The sequence below is a fragment of the Schistocerca nitens genome, chromosome 2 (assembly GCF_023898315.1).
Source record: "Schistocerca nitens isolate TAMUIC-IGC-003100 chromosome 2, iqSchNite1.1, whole genome shotgun sequence".
NCBI classification, from domain to species: domain Eukaryota; kingdom Metazoa; phylum Arthropoda; class Insecta; order Orthoptera; family Acrididae; genus Schistocerca; species Schistocerca nitens.
The window spans coordinates 790482516-790500588 of record NC_064615.1 but is presented as its reverse complement, the minus strand read 5'-3'; the positions used below and the strand labels follow the sequence as shown (position 1 = coordinate 790500588).

The window sequence follows — 18073 nt, the reverse complement described above, 5'->3', positions numbered from 1 at the left end:
TAGAGCACGTTGGGTGGCACGGGATACATGCGGACGTGCATTGTCCTGTTGGAACAGCAAGTTCCCTTGCCGGTCTAGGAATGGTAGAACGATGGGTTCGATGACGGTTTGGATGTACCGTGCACTATTCAGTGTCCCCTCGACGATCACCAGTGGTGTACGGCCAGTGTAGGAGATCGCTCCCCACACCATGATGCCGGGTGTTGGCCCTGTGTGCCTCGGTCGTATGCAGTCCTGATTGTGGCGCTCACCTGCACGGCGCCAAACACGCATACGACCATCATTGGCACCAAGGCAGAAGCGACTCTCATCGCTGAAGACGACACGTCTCCATTCGTCCCTCCATTCACGCCTGTCGCGACACCACTGGAGGCGGGCTGCACGATGTTGGGGCGTGAGCGGAAGACGGCCTAACGGTGTGCGGGACCGTAGCCCAGCTTCATGGAGACGGTTGCGAATGGTCCTCGCCGATACCCCAGGAGCAACAGTGTCCCTAATTTGCTGGGAAGTGGCGGTGCGGTCCCCTACGGCACTGCGTAGGATCCTACGGTCTTGGCGTGCATCCGTGCGTCGCTGCGGTCCGGTCCCAGGTCGACGGGCACGTGCACCTTCCGCCGACCACTGGCGACAACATCGATGTACTGTGGAGACCTCACGCCCCACGTGTTGAGCAATTCGGCGGTACGTCCACCCGGCCTCCCGCATGCCCACTATACGCCCTCGCTCAAAGTCCGTCAACTGCACATACGGTTCACGTCCACGCTGTCGCGGCATGCTACTAGTGTTAAAGACTGCGATGGAGCTCCGTATGCCACGGCAAACTGGCTGACACTGACGGCGGCGGTGCACAAATGCTGCGCAGCTAGCGCCATTCGACGGCCAACACCGCGGGTCCTGGTGTGTCCGCTGTGCCGTGCGTGTGATCATTGCTTGTACAGCCCTCTCGCAGTGTCCGGAGCAAGTATGGTGGGTCTGACACACCGGTGTCAATGTGTTCTTTTTTCCATTTCCAGGAGTGTATAAACAGATTGAACTCCTGAATCAATGGGGCATGTATGTTATACGTTTACGATTGCGGGCAGCCTTTGGCATTGTCTACTAGAGTAAACGACTCATAGCTTTTGGATGTCTTTCATTCAAAAGATTAACAAAACCTGAAGTATAGCCCATCTACAGAAATTTTCTTTGCCTATAGTAGGCTGTCCTTTATTTCTTCCCTGCTACGGTCGTCATGCACGATTTTCTTTCGGAGGTGGTAGAAATCCGTCCCTTCTTCTACCCCGTGGTCTCCAATTTTGACGTTAAGATCATCACTACTCTCATTTCTACTACTCCTCATTACTTTCGGCTTATGCATTCTTTCCGAAACCCATAGAGAGCACTCCTATTATACTGTTCATTGAGTTCAACAGGTCCTGAACACAGCAGTATTCTCAATGAATTACACCTCTGATGCCCTTTCATCCTGATTTTTAATCCCACTCTTGAGCCTTACACCTCTGATGCCCTTTCATCCTGATTTTTAATCCCACTCTTGAGCCTTTGCTCTTTTTATATAGTGGTGGTATTTTTTCACAAACAGCTCGCTTTTCTGGTATTTTTAAGCAAAAATCGCTCCTCCTTGAAGAAATTTTGTCTCATGGAGAATATGGAACAGAAATGGAACTACCAAAGGTTGAGAATGCCGCTTCAGTTGTAAAGTCCTTTTGTTATCACACGACCGGTTTCGGGCTCTTATAAGCCCATCCTCAGGTGTCGTGGTTTGGTTCTCTGGCCCCCGAGCGCCGCGGTGGACGTGTACTAGGCGCGGTGTGCTACCGACGAGCGCTGAACGGTTTTCGGAAACTGCCTCTTCTGCGCTCGTAGGTAGCATACCGCACCTAGTACACGTCCACCACGGCGCTCTGGGGCCAGAGAACCAAGTCACGACATCTGAAAATGGGCGTCCGAAGTCGGCCATGTGACAATAAAAGAACTTGAAAGCTGAAGTGGCATTTTCAACCTCTGGTATAATGCGCAATTGCGGACGTTCCTCGAAAGGGATTGTTTGTGGAAATGGAACTGATAATTTCCATTTGAATAGTGCAGTTAATCTTCCTTTACTGAAGGTATTTGTCTGCAGTGTAGCTTCGTACGAAAGTGAAACGGAGACAGTCAACAGTTCAGACAAGAAGGGAACAGAAGCTTCTCAAATGTGGTGCTACAAAAGAGTGCCAAAGATTAGATTAGTAAATGGGATAGCTGATGAAGTGCTACTGAATCGAATTGTGGAAGGAAAGAGATTTAAGGCATAACTTGGCCAAAAGCAGTAGAGAAAGAGAGTGAGAGAGGATTTTGCGGAGGGAGTTCAAGACTTGACAACAAAAAGCAGGTTCAAATGTATGTAGGTTGCAGAGTGCTCATGCAGAGAGGAAGAGATATACAACGAATGGTCTAGCATGAGGAGCATCATCAAACCATCTTCGGTCAGAAGACAGCAGCAGCAGCAACATAGCGCAGTTAAGTCAACTGTCAATGAAAGTGGCGAATGTTTCCTTTTTTCTTAGGAAATATGTAAAGCAAGGAAATATTTTGTCCTCCGTCCTCTTTTGTACTTCAAGTTCGCCAAATACAGTTTTGGTTTAGGTATTCCCGCCTGTTCCAATTTTTATAAGACTACAATTGATCTTTTCAGCTCCACATAGAACGCTCAACATTTTGTATATTAATTTAGTTATTCGTTCAACTGACATGTTTTTCACGTGTTTATACCAGACAGGGCCAAATCTTCATTTTAGCGTTTATTATTTTCCGTTGCGCACAGTCATTTGACACCCGCCTGGAGTAACATCTTGGACTTTTACCTCTTGTTTTCACGCATTTTTGTAAATATTAATAAATTCAATATGCTCAACATTACTTCGGTTTATTAGCAGTGCAAGTAATGCAAAAATTGAGAGTAAAATAAGGGATCCACCTTGGAACACGAGCCCACGACCGTTGCATTGCCATTCTGCCTCTTTAAACTACGCCTAAGGACTTCTGGAAACCGTGCTAAAATAAATGGCTCGAACCTCGCACCATCCATGCAGAAAAACGTTATTTTTTAGGATTCCGTGCCTCAAACTGCAAAAACGAAACCCTTATAGAATCGCTTTGTTTTTCATTTGTCTCTCAGCATGTCTGTCTGCCTGTCCGACTGTTAAGAATGCTTTACCCCAAGTTAAATTTTAGCCACATATTGAGCGTTATGGTCTCTTGGAGGATGAAAAAATTAAAGCTTCCAAATCAATTCAGTCAAAACATCCGGCTATTTATGTCACATATTGTGAGACTCGCAGACTCACTCATCCAAACCTACAGCCTACTTCCTCTTGACCCAGAATCATGAATTTTGGTAAGAGTCTATGTTTCACAGCTCAACTACAGCAGAAAATCCTAAAAGTGTAAAATGTTGTCCATTTTTATCTGGCGGTCTGTCCGTTCATCTATTAAGACCCTTATTTCTCAGAAAAGGCTAGACGTATCAAGTTGAAATTTACATCAAATACTAGAATCTATGATCGGTTGATGTCATATACTTTAACAATCGAAAACTCACCTATCAAAACCTTAGAATCACGAAATTTGTCAAGAAGAAAGACTTTACAGTGAAAATAAAGGAAAAGATAGTAAAATTGAGAATTTGTAATTGTATCACACGAAAAATTTTTTTGTCATCTGTTATTCATCTGTCTGTTAAGACGAAATTTTCCTCAGGAAATGGTACACGCATTTCGTTGAAATTTGTCACATGTTAAGATCTATCGTCCCTTGGCGGTGAACCAAACCCAAGCTTCTACGTTGATGCGATCAAAAGATATTCCATTCGTGTGACATTTTGATACTAGGAAACTCATTCATGAAAACTTATAGCGCACTTTCCGTTGACCCAGAATCATAAAATTAGACTAGAGGCAAGGTTTAAAGCCAAAAAATTGCGAAAAGTGTTCATTTGTAATTATAGAATATGGAAAACTTATTTTTTGTTATTTGTTATTCCGTTGAAAACTTGAAATTTAAACGTTCTTGAAAATTCTGGAATTCCAGCGACTGATATCTTGCCAGTATTAACGTCAGTAACGAGCAAATATAGTAGAGATTCTCTATTCATGAGATGAATGAACTTTCTGTACAGGATAATTAGGTTTTTACGGAACCATCAGAGCACGGGTTCCACTCGCAGCTGGTCAAATACTTCAAAATGCTGGGCCATCTAGAGCTCGCTTTCATTTCTGACCCAGCGTTTGATATACCATAAATTAGGACGCTATCGATGACGACGCGGTCCCTTTGTGAGTCCACCCGTTGTTTGCTCGGGCACTGTGAGTCTCGCAGGCGAGGCATTCAGGTCGCGCAGTAGTCCGTAGCGGCGCCTACGTGAGAGGGGCGAGGCGTGCGAAGGCGGCCCAGTAGCGGCTTCTCAGCGGCCAATGCCATTGCCGGCGGTACCTGCTGCCCGCTGCCTCTGCTCTGGGCTGGGCTGGGCTGGGCAGGTCGGCCTTGCGGACCGAGCCTTGACCGCCAGGTAAGACCGGTCCGGTCCAGCGGTTCCGTCCACAGGGAAAGCCGTCAGCGCCGTGGCCGCGGTCACGGGGAAAACTGCCGCGGAGAAAGTGAAACACTGGTATAATAAGAAGGCCCGCCCCCCAATACAGCCATTCTGCCGGTGAGAGGCCGCTGCCGCAGCTGGACTGAAGAACTAGAGAAGGCTCCCTCTTCGTCTCACCATGAGGACCGTCGTGACGGTGAGTCGGCTACCTTCACCGCCTCTTTCTGCACATCACGTCCTTCTCCATCGAGATCGTACGTTTGCCTTTCGCGCATACCGTTATCGGACTTGTATCAACTACGTCGAGTGCTAGGGTTAAGTATCAGTAGGTGAATGAAAGCTGCAGTGAGAGGCAGTGAGTAACACCGAAGATTATACTGCGTGAGGGGGAGACGTTTCTTGTAAGACAGCACTGACAAGCTCTGCTGAATTTACACGTGTAAAGGATTCTGCCTTCGAACAAACTCAATTTTCTTTTTCTTGAGCACACATGTTTCGGTGAAGTTTCACCATCATCAGTTGGTTCATTTTCTTTTTTTTTAATAGCACATACTGATGTTCGTATAGATATCTGTCAGCTACACTACAGTAGCGTGTCATCTGCAATTTTAGTGGGTTCCTGGTTTTCATAACTCTATGAAACTGTTCTCGCAAACATACACTGTGCCACTGTTTACTGAGCACACAGCCCTCATGAACGGCTGTACTATGACGGCGATCACTGATACAGGAGTGAGTCGAAAGAGGAAGGAAACTTTCTTACCTGAAAGCAGAATCCTTTTGCAAATCATATTTACTTGAAAGTGGTCGTGATGATCTAGCGGCTAGAGCTCTAGACTTTGGCCCTCGAGGTTCCATGTTCAGTCCCCGGTAGGAGCGGAAACTTTCCCTCTTTCCACGACGACCCAATCTCCGCCTAGACTCCTATCCCACTGAGGACTGTGGATCTTTTCAGGAGGTTACTGACAGGCATGGTGGTGGGCTCATCATCCTCCCGCTCCCAGTGCCTTACCGCACGAAAGGCTAGTATTCTACCTGCAGTCACGCCAGAGCCCTGTTCACAGGTTGAGAGCTACAGATTACTCATTTTGTTTATTTGAAAGTAACCAGTGACAAGTGAATTACTTGCACTTACGACTACTAAGATGATGCCAATGAAATGCAGTTAAAAAAAGTAAAAACGTTTCACAAACCTACATACAGCTCATCAAGCACTTCTTACTGGTCAACATAGAATCTACTGTGCGAACTTATTTCCTTTTGTGGTCTGCAGTTACAGAAATCAGGCGTACTAACTATAAATATGGAATTTTTGTGTTTCAAGTAAAAAAAGTATTTTCCAATAGCTTTTATTATGCCATGTATTACAGCATGGTCGGTTTCGGAACATAAATTTCGTTATCAAAATTTTTTTTAAACTTATTAAAACTAATTCAGTGGGTCTGATTACGAACTGTCTGTTCCAGAAGCGGTTATGATGTTCATCTTTCTGGTGATAATCTTAGGGTCAGTGACTGTACGCTGATTAGTTTTTTATAAAAATATGATTTATTTATTTATTTATTTATATATTTATTGTTCCGTGGGACCACATTTAGGAGAAGTCTCCATGGTCATGGAACGAGTCAGTACATTAAACTATAACACGATTGTAGAAACAGATAAAATGAAATATAAGAAACATATTCAGGCGACAAGTCGTTAGTTTAAATAAAGAAATTCAAGAATGAAACACTGGAATTTGCTTAATTTTTTAGCTCTTCCAGGAGCTCCTCGACAGAATAGAAGGAGTGAGCCATGAGGAAACTCTTCAGTTTGGACTTAAAAGTGTTTGGGCTACTGCTAAGATTTTTGAGTTCTTGTGGTAGCTTATTGAAAATGGATGCAGCAGAATACTGCACTCCTTTCTGCACAAGAGTCAAGGAAGTGCATTCCACATGCAGATTTGATTTCTGCCTAGTATTAACTGAGTGAAAGCTGCTAACTCTTGGGAATAAGCTAGTATTGCTAACGACAAACGACATTAAAGAAAATACATACTGTGAGGGCAATGTCAAAATTCCCAGACTATTGAATAGGGGTCGACAAGAGGTTTTCGAACTTACACCATACATAGCTCGAACAGCCCGTTTTTGAGCCAAAAATACCCTTTTTGAATCAGAAGAATTACCCCAAAAAATAATACCATATGACATAAGCGTATGAAAATATGCGAAGTATACTACTTTTCGTGTTGAAATGTCACTTATTTCAGATACTGTTCTAATGGTAAATAAAGCGGCATTTAGTTTCTGAACAAGATCCTGAACATGGGCTTTCCACAACAGCTTACTATCTATCCGTACGCCTAGGAACTTGAACTGTTCCGTCTCGCTTATAACATGCCCATTCTGTCTGATTAAAATGTCAGTTCTTGTTGAATTGTGAGTTAGAAACTGTAAAAACTGAGTCTTACTGTGATTTAGCATCAAATTATTTTCCACAAGCCACGAACTTATATCATGAACTACATTATTTGATAATGTTTCAATATTATAGACAAGATCCTTCACTACCAAGGTGGTGTCATCAGCAAACAGAAATATTTTTGAATCACCTGTAATACAGGCATATCATTTATATAGATAAGAAACAGCAGTGGCCCCAGCACCGACCCTTGGGGAACGCCCCATTAAACAGTGCCCCATTGGGACTGAACATCATTACCACTCTCAATATTGCGGAGGATTACCTTCTGCTTTCTGTTCTTAAAGTAGGAGGCGAACCAATTGTAAGCTACTCCCCTTACTCCATAATGTTCCAACTTCTGCAGTAATATTTTGTGGTCAACACAGTCAAAAGCCTTCGTTAAATCAAAGAAAACACCTAACGTTCACAACCTTTTATTTAATCCGTCCAAAACCTCACAGAGAAAAGAGACTATAGCATTTTCAGTTGTTAAGCCATTTCTAAAACCAAACTGTACATTTGACAGCAAATTATGTGAATTTAAATGCTGCAGTAACCTTGTATATACAACCCTCTCGATAACTTTAGCAAACACCGATGGCATAGAAATAGGTCTATAATTGTCAACATTATCCCTGTCTCCATTTTTATAAAGTGGCTTCACTACCGAGTACTTTAATCGGTCAGGAAACCGACCACTCCTAAAGGAAAAGTTACAGATATGGCTAAGTACTGAGCTAACATACGTGGAACAACACTTCAGTATTCTGCTAGATACCCCGTCATATCCATGAGAGTTCTTGGTCTTTAGTGATTTAATTATTAACTCAATCTCCCTCTTGTCAGTATCATGGAGGAGCATTTCAGGTAACAGTCTCGGAACACTTTTTTCTAAGAGCGCTATATGATTCCCTGTTGGGACTAGGTTTCTATTTAGTTCACCTGCTATATTCAGAAAGTGATTATTAAGTACTGTACATAAATGCGACTTATCAGTAACACGGACATCCCCACTACGCACTGATTCTATATTCTCGACCTGTCTCTGCAGACCAGCCACTTCCTTTACGACTGACCATATGGTTTTAATTTTATCCTGAGACTTAGCTATTCTATCTGCATACCACGGAAATGATGAAACGGAATAGCCTGTACTAGATTAACTGTATTAATCAAGCGCATAAAAAATCTTCAAAAAGTTGCTTCAGAATGTCCACTCACATTTGCAGATGAATGTGCCACTGATAAAGTATGAGCAACGCGGCGTAGCGCAACGGAGCATCGACGCACCTTGCATGCAGTATTGGGGATTATCTTGGCATTAACATTTCCAGCGACAGTTGGCCGTTAGCAGTAATGTATTACGACCAGTCCGGTCATCAGTCATGATACCAACGGTATTCTGGAGTCCTGTGTGTGATATCCAGCTGATACTCGAATCAGCTGATCGCTGGACCACTCTCAGTTGTTGAAGCCGTAGTGAAATGTCATAGAATGCAACGGCTAGTGCGCGTCGCTTGACAGTTTCTATGCACACGATGTTAAAACAGTCGTTTAAAGATAATGAATAGCTCCCGACATCAATCTATGTCGTCACAGTCCGTATGATATAGTCCTGCAGACATGAAATGTGTAACGTGTCCATCTATTTGTGGAGAGTGGCGAGCCACTGCATACCATGGGCTCCTAGTATCAAACCATTGACCGAACATCCCTCAACTACATTTAAAAGCTGCACCCTTTAGTTCGTTATTATCCTACACTATTTCCCCTACTGCTTATTGCGTCAGAATGCCAACAGCATTAAAACCGAGAATATCATACAAGCATGCGTCACATTCAGAAAGTGTACAATACACAGTTTTAACAATAATTTCGCGAAACGCGTTCTGCTGGTTACAAAGAAGTGACTGGTGTAATACATTGACTCCTTTTCAAATACATACAGCAGCGTATATTCCAAAAAATGAGGAAGAATGATCGAATGAAAATACGTTACTGTTACTCGATCTTTTAAAATGTTCCGCCATTTTCGGTGTCTTATTTTGTCAGAAATAAATTTTTATGTCATATATCTGTCTTTTTGGTATAGTAACAACTGCTTCGACCACAACCTATCTTTTCGGAAATCAATTTATTCCTCTCAGCTGTTAGGTGAAATCTTTTCTATGGTAATTTGAACTTAAATAATGAAATAAATTAACAGTGAATTTGACGATAAAGTTTTATCTGCGTAGTACATCTGACACACGGTGTGAGCTACGCTCATATCCCCCTCCCCTCTATCCCTGTTTCCTTGCAATTCTATTAGTAGATAGCACGTGGGTAGAGCGACTGGTGTTCCCCTCTTATATAATTCCAAATACCCCTGTTTCTACCCTTGTGATCATCATGTAAAACGTATATCGGAGAAATTGATACGGGTATATCACTTGTGTTTGATCCGTAGCCGTTGAAATTTTCAGAGTGAAGCTTTTTACGATACACGGTGGTTTTCTTTTTATGCCTACCACTGGATTTTGTTGTGCACTTCTGTAATGATATTTCGCAGAATAATAACAACCTTGATGAACTGCGCAGCTCTTCTTTGAAGGCGAGCGAAGCGATACCGTTCTGAGACACTGGGCTCGCAAGGGGAAGGACCGTGGTTCAGACTTAGTTTTTCAGAGCTTTCATTAATGTCGAGATCTTTTGTTGGAAAACAAAAGGGCCAGTTGCTTTCCCTACTACGAGCTTGTGCCCTGTCGTTAATGACATCACTCTTGAGCGACCGTTACCATAAATCTTTCTTTTTGTTTTTAAAATCAAAATCATCTTTTCGTCAATATAACTTGCTAGAGATCCAAAACTGACAAGGAATGCGTAGGACTTGATGGAACAATATTTTCATCCTTCTCCACAGATGAATTATCCCACTGCTCTAGAATTTTTACAACACATCCCAATGTAGGTATTGAGTACGCTAACAACATTTTATATGACCATTCCTTGTCAGATGGGTAGACTCAGAGATTACAGTGACAAGCAGCTGATCGTGAAGCCAAATAATATGCATTACATTGATTAATGTCAATTACAATTGACAATGCTACCACCAAGTGCTGACGGCCTCATGTCTTGCTACGTTTTGTAACAAATTTCTAACGTTGTTACACAGTACACACCTACAAATGGGACCTTCAACAGCAAAATGAATTTTTTTCCTTTATTACTATAATATTTCACGAGCTGAAAGCTAATGCCTCGGAATTTCTTATGTGAAAACTCATAAGAATGTTGAAGTCAAACAGCATTATTCAGGGTTTCTTCATATTTACAGCCTTCTGCTCTAGAGAGCTCTAAATTGTAAAGTGTAACGTGGCGGTGTGTAACGTAACTATATAGGAGGGTGAGTAACAGGGTACTGCAATGGGAGTTTCGAATTCGAGGAGTTAGTCCACCCTCAACGCATCCACTCCTTTCGCATGACGATTGCAGACCACACATCAGCACTGTGACACTGCAGTAATCCAACTCCTTCGGTTCACTGTCACCGATCATCATACATACAGTCCTGAGCTGACCCCATCCGATTCGCATCAGTTATAAAAACGTCAAGAACACCTTTGACGGGTCCAGTTGAATAGTGATGAAGCAGTACATACAGAGTTGAGGTTGTGACATCGTCAACAAATTCAAAGAATCCACTGTGGCAGTATCAATAAACTCGCCTCTGGTTGGGAGAAATGTGTTGGTCGCAATGGTGACCATGTCGAAAAATGGCTATGTAGGCGCGGAGAATAAAGATGTAGGATGTTAATAGCGTTTGTTTTATTTAAAAGGCTTAAGAGTTTTCACATAAAAAATTCAGAGGCATTACTGTTCAGTTTGCTCTCGTGTGTCCAAATTATCACAAGTAGTTTCACTATCGAATACATAATTACCTCATAATAAGACATATACGATTAGTAATTAATTTTTATATTTGTTAATTTTTTATTGAAATGCGTTCGACCTGATCAATAATAAGTGTAGTGGACTGACAAGGCAGCCAGTCCACAGTGACGGGTAACCGAAAGGCACGCGTACACACACGCCGACTGTCGTTAAGTCTGAAACAGGATACGTGATGAAAGCTATAAAGAAAAGAACGGAGCTTCTCGTATACTTAACTTTAATTCATTGTGGTACATTTCTCTTGATAATACAAGTGAGACTCTCTCCAGATATGGTAAATGGCGCCTTGCTAGGTCGTAGACATGGACTTAGCTGAAGGCTATTCTAACGGTCTCTCGGCAAATGAGAGAAAGGCTTCGTACGTGTAGTCGCTAGCAATGTCGTCCGTACAACTGGGGCGAGTGCTCGTACGTCTCTCTAGACCTGCCGTGTGGTGGCGCTCGGTCTGCGATCACACAGTGGCAACACGCGGGTCCGACATGTACTAATGAACCGCGGCCGATTTAAAGCTACCACCTAGCAAGTGTGGTGTCTAGCGGTGACACCACAATAAGTAGGTTTTATTGTTAGTGGTCTATAAAGAAAAAAGTACTGATCTGTACATTAAAATAAAGAACTGTTTAATAACAATGATACGTTCTCAGGGAGTTACAAGTGTAAAGTGATGTTTCTCTTGAACGCCAGTACACCACTATGTTAGATACAAACAATAACTCTCTACCTGACGGCGGCACGAGTCGTGGAATGGCATCTACTACACAGAGGATCTAAATTGCTGACGGGAATCTCAAACGGAATCCAAAATTGAAAGATATTTTTGGGGTGGGTGTTGTTCAAGGGCTCGTTCGTTGGCATCCCAGATGTTCTCAGTAGGATTGAAATCATGTGACCGGGTTAAGCACATAAGCATCCCCATTTCTCTTGAGTCTTCCGCAACAATAGTAAAATATTATGGGGGCGATGTCCGACCCTGGTAGCTGAGTGATCAGCGCGACGGAATGTCATACCTAACGGACCGAGTTCGATTCCCAGCAGGGTCGGAGATTTTCTCAGGGATTGGGTGTTGTGTTGCCCTTATCATCATCATTTCATTCCCATCGACACCGTTGTTATTCAAAACTTACAAGTGGCTTCATTTTATCGCATTTAAACAACTCCCTGATGAGAGTAGCTCCACTACCAACCTGAAAAGTTTGCAGCTGGCTGACATTGGTTTCCGCCTTTATGTTACTGGTGGAGTGTACTAACACATAGCGCGACTCACTAGTCTGGGTAAACCTTTTGATTTTTTGAAACGTAGTTTTACGAAGCAACAGCGGTGGTAAAACCCTACTAAAATTGTTGATATAATTACTAAAACAGTGTAGATCGAGTACAGCAATTTTATTTTATGATCGGCGACCAGTTCTTATCAGTGGTTGATCATTTTCAGCGCATCTCCTCCTCACCCCATCCTAGATCCGTTCATGATCCGTGCCACCATCTCCGGCAGTCAGCATGGACTAACCGTCTAAAAATGATCAAACACTAATCGAAACCGGTCACCGTTTATAAAATAAAATTTTGTATGCGATACACACTGTTTTTTATTACATAAAAACTTGTTAAACCTTTTGATGCTTAGAACGTCCTATGGTAGCGTTCCTGCGCACTAGCTAATCTCCGTCCTCTTCAGCATTCCTTGAGCAGGGCTACGTATGTCGGATAGTAATTTCAGTACCATTTCACGAGGTATTGCCTGTGGTTAGTAAGACTAGCTACAGGTGGCTGCATCACTGATTGCAGTGCTGCGCTGTCTCCTCTCTAACAATTTCCGATTGTCAAGAACATCTGATTCTGAGCGTGACAGGTATATCCGAATACAAATAGACACTCATTGTGTGATATGAACTACTTCAAAGATAGTGTGTCCCATACGTCGGGGAGCTACGAAGGAATTGCGATCGTGACCATGAATGTCGAACCTCCACTCGCCTAGTCCAAGTAGTAATGACATCCTAGTCACGTACAGCGCTGATTCACTCCTTTCGCTGAGGCGGCAGTAGCTTTCTCTTTCCAACGCAGCATCTCTACTTCAGTTTCTCATGGTAGTATACTTATTAAATTTTAACGACCCTTTTGCTTTTCCTAGAGTTAAGCACGATATATACCCCTTGAAAATGAGGTACTGAATTCTGTTTTCTAACATTCCTCTCTCAAGTCGGGTATTTGGATAAGTTTTCCATAAGGCTGCTATGTTGGGCGGCTATAACGAAATTCAGGAAGACCTGTGGAGGATCGGTTATTGAAACAGATCCTGGAATTTCACCCACAAATACTACGTATTGTGAATAATTACAACTTTTTGTGAATAAATAAAAGAAGAAATCGTGTAAGGGTTGATCACCCTTCTGTCGACATATCACCGGTAACAATAACGACAGTAAAATACTAAGGAGCTACCGACTAAAAGTGGGATTACCACATAAAGCTAACTACAGGAAAGGCAGGTGTCCGACTAAGATTCAAATAGAAGAGAGGTAAAAACATGTAATTCATTCACAAAGAGAGTAATTATTACGCATTCGTCATTAGTCTGGCACCCTTGCTAGAATGCCTGAATACAAACAGATAAGATTCAACAAACAGCTACACGCTTCGTCACGGGCTCGTTTAGTAAACAGAAGGGCGTTACGAAGGTGCTCAGCAAACTCCAGAGGCAGTTCTTACAAGTGAGGCGTTGTGTAGAAAAGCGAGTTTTATCATGAATATTCGCAGAGTCTGCTTTCTAAGTAGAGTCAGACAACATATTACTTCCTCCCAAATATGTCTATCGAAACGATCACTATGAGAAAGATAGACAAATTACAGATCACGGCAGGCTTAGCGATAGAGGTTTTTCCCATGCACCATTTGCGAATGGAAGATGACAAGGGTGAGATGGTAGTACCAGCAGACGCAAGTTTCGCCACACACTGTAATGTGGCATGTGGAGTATAGATATAGATGTAAAGAAGCAAGTACTAAATTCAGCAGAGTACGGAACTGAGCAAATAGCTATCTGGCAGATGGGAACCACACACACATACTGATGGGATCTGGTACCTATTAGTTTCTGGATGTTTTGGCCGAACAGAGTCCTCGAGACCTTGCAAGAGTAGTTTTTGCTCCTACAGGCAAGTCCTTGCTCTCCACATATTTCGTCATTCAAGAGCGCAGTCTATGTGCCATGGTTCTATAGTCTTCCACTTAACGATATCTTGCTCACAGTTGGTGGATTAGACAACAGTTTTGACCGACATTTTCTAACCAAAATGATAATCCGTCATCTACCACAAGACTTTAAGTGACCATTGGCAGCTCTCGTCAGGGTGCGACAAGATATTGGTTTTGATTATGACTCATTAGTGTCGAAACAGGCTAAGTGTCAAATCCAGCAAATGTTGTTACGACGTTTATGAAGAAAGAGAATTTCTAGTAGATCGCTTCATGCTGTAAAAATCGTAGCGATTGAGATCGGTCTATAGTCCTGACCTTCGACGCATCATAAAGACTGGAACAAACCGAGACATTTTCGAGTCCCCCGGAATCTTACGTTGTTCCTGTGTACATAAGGTAAACTGATGTTTGTAAAACGTAATGGCGCGGGAGGGATACATAATGGTGCGTTATGGTTTAACAAAAACAGGCGTAGTGCGGCGAGCCTGAATTAGTTAAGCGACAACCGATGGGCGTTGAACCCTGCACCCTGGCGCGCCGGTGTGGACGCGCCGCTATAATAAGCACTGCTCGAAGAAGCAGCCCGGTAGCGAGCGGCCTTGCCAACCAGGGCATATCAAGCGGCTGGCTCTTGATAAACCACGATGGCGTGGCGGAATGGAGCAGGCCAGTAGCCAGCCAAGCAGGAAACGCGGACGCTTCAGGATGACGAACCCTGATCTCCTGGCTGGAACGCTACATCCGGCAGCGTCGAGCCCCAGCGGCTTGGCGTTAGGAGGGCCTCAGTTCGTACCTTGGACCATGAGGCGGGGGCAGGATGCCCAACTGGCGGTTCTGAGGAGACAGTGGCGGACTGAATGCGGCCTGATGGCTAGGGTGGCAAAAAGCGGTAGTTGGCTTGCATCTTGGCTGCGCCGATGATAGCTGTGTCGGAAGAGCGTGTGCGATTCCACGGCAGAGACCAACACACGGCGACGTCGATGCATACCTCAGCCTTACCGATTACCTGCTCGGCTGGCCAGGTCGTATATGTACCGTGTCCCATGAGGAGTAACCAATATTGAGAGATATACAGCAACGATTATTTGAAGCAGAAAACCGTCATATGAACATACGCCCTAATCCGAATGGTTTCCTTGGATACATTTAGTGTAAAAAATATTCCATTCCATTGTGGCAGGGTGCTACAGCTACCAGTTTCGAATTATTTCAGAATAAAAACAGTCTCGGTTGAGAAATTATTTAACATCAATGACGCGTTTCGCCCTTTCTGGGGCATCATTTGATTGTCAATAAAAAAAAAAAAAACAAGAAACCAATCAACTAAAAGCAAATGGTTGTATCTTGCACGACTACGCGAGTAAATTGAACTAAAAGTACTAGAAACTTACACAAAAGTGGTTGGATATGTAACCCACTGTTATAAAGCCATGTAAAATGGACAATCGACCCAGCTGTAACTGGACATATAATCCATTCATCACAAAAACATATAAAATGCAAGGTGGACCATGCTAAAAGAGAAGGAAACCGCCTTCAAGAAGAGACAGAAAGGTGGCGGCTAAATTTCAGCGACTATCGCATGTTATTTCGGCTTACCAGCTTACTGCGCCACAGCAGCGCAAAATAGGGCCACGTTTACAAAATAAACGCGGTACGAGCTGTACGAAGCATAATATCCGTTTGCTTACACAAAGCTACCGCCTTCCTCTGTCTTCTTAATGATGTACTGGCAGTTTTCTTTTCTTTTCGCTATGTCCACCTTGTATTTTATACGTTTTTATGACGGATGAATTACATCTCTGGTTACTCTTATGTCCGTTTTCCATTTTATATGGTTTTATCACAGGTCGTTTACATATTCAGCTACTTTTACGTAAGTTTCTATTACTTTTAGTTCATTTTTCGTGCCTAGTCGTGTGAGATAGGACAATGCCCTATCCTCTGTTTGTTTCTAATTGATTGATTTCTTGTTCTTTATTGACAATCTGATTATGCCCCAAAAGGATGAAACGCAACATTAATACTAAATAACTTCGCAACCAAGATTGCTTTTAGTCTGAAGCATTTTAATGTACATTGTTATTTATTTTATGTATTACACAATACTTTCTCATTGTTTACATTGTACCACAGAAGTTTAGACAGAGGAAGTCGAGACCAACAGTTTGATATGGGTCACTTATGGTCAGTCAAGTCAAACTATCTTAAATCGTACAATTCTCCATTGTCTGTGTTTTACAGGTTCGAATCCTGCCTCGGGCATGGATGTGTGTGACGTCCTTAGGTTAGTTCGGTTTAAGTAGTTCTAAGTTCTAGGGGGACTAATGACCTCAGCAGTTAAGTCCCATAGTGCTCAGAGCCATTTGAACCATTTTTTGTGTTTTCCAGTGCACTGTACAATATCCTTCGCACATGCACACACGCCGGCCGGGGTGGCCGAGCGGTTCTAGGCGATACAGTCAGGACCCGCGCGACCGCTACGGTCGCAGGGTCGAATCCTGCCTTGGGCATGGATGTGTGTAATGTCCTTGGGTTGCTTAGGTTTAATTAGTTCTAAGTTCTAGGGGACTGATGACCCTAGAAGTTATGTCCCATAGTGCTCAGAGCCATTTGAACAATGCACACACGCATAGATGACTGAAAGACATTCCACAGTACACCGTACAACACATTAATGTATGTCAAGAAGACATTGCGTAGTACTAAGTAAAACACAAGCACGCATATCCGAAGGACATTGCATAGTAAACCATAAAACACGGGCATTACAAAATAGTAGTACATGCCTAGAAAGGCGGCGATAATAATAAGTTAGTGGGTCCGTATGAGAATATTAACAACTGTGCGAATACAGGACGTGGACACACGGTGACATATGGAGATTTGGGTCGGCGCAGGAAGCGCGCCCGGAAGACCAAATAGATTTAGGCGACCGCTTTAAGCGCGATATCCGGGTTCGAGTCCCAGTGCGGCACAGCTTTTCATTTGTCATCAATAAATTATGCAGCTGAAGTCTAATCGTATTCTTCTATTCTGAATTGGCCTACAAAAACTACCTAAGTTACCGCGCATGCGCGTCGCGCTAGATTTTCAGTAGTCTTTCACTCTCTTCATGCAGACTGTTAGTCCTTGAGAAAAATATGAAAAGGACTTTCGTATAGGAAATTCAATGTAGTTTAATTTTGTAGTGCGACGAGTTTTTTTATAAAGGCTGCGGTTTTCGAGTTATTCAAGGAACACGTGCAACAGTGACGTTAATAATGTGCTGCATCACGAAATCCATTCGTAATAACACCGAGATTTTGGCATGCACGTCCAGCTATTGGGACAGTGATATTAGGGAGGCAGTTGAGATTAAATTAGCGAGCAACCTCGTTAACAGGGATGGAGGTTTCTGTTTAAACTCTGTTTGGAATCCGGCTCTCTCCCTTGTCAAGAAACAGAGGGACAGAGTCAATGCTACCTCACCTGCGAATTCATAGTTTCACTATCGATAGCTGTGACTTTGGTCATCTTTGGTGACACTAGTGTCCAGTGTGTGTTATCTTTCCTGCTTCAGTCCGAGAACCGAGGTTTGAAATTTGCATGTACGCCGCCTGTCCGTTGCAGTTTGCCTTGAAAATGGCGGGGTGTTCTCCCGCCGAAATATCGGCGGTCGCTTAAAGTGTTACCTGGCTGAATTCCCGGAAGTTATTTGAAAGCCATTCGTAATAGTCCGTATGTCCAGACGCGCGTTCCTTCATATCTATGAATAATGGCTATTCCTTCTAGGACACTGTACACGACCAAAAGGGGCTCGTTAATGCAGAAGACAAATACTGCCACACAGTCTAGTTCCTCTCTGAAAGACGGTACTTGCCCAGAAAACTGGTTCGCTATAGAGGATGCTGCTGGCAAGGCGAAATGCTGTGCTGACTG

The 18073-nt window shown here is 43.2% G+C and overlaps 1 protein-coding gene across 1 annotated transcript in view; it reads left to right on the top strand.

Annotated features, from left to right (window-relative positions):
• The window catches only part of LOC126235335 (valine-rich protein-like), a 39028-nt gene that overhangs the window by 4930 nt on the left and 16025 nt on the right, over nucleotides 1-18073 (top strand). The window lies entirely within an intron of this gene.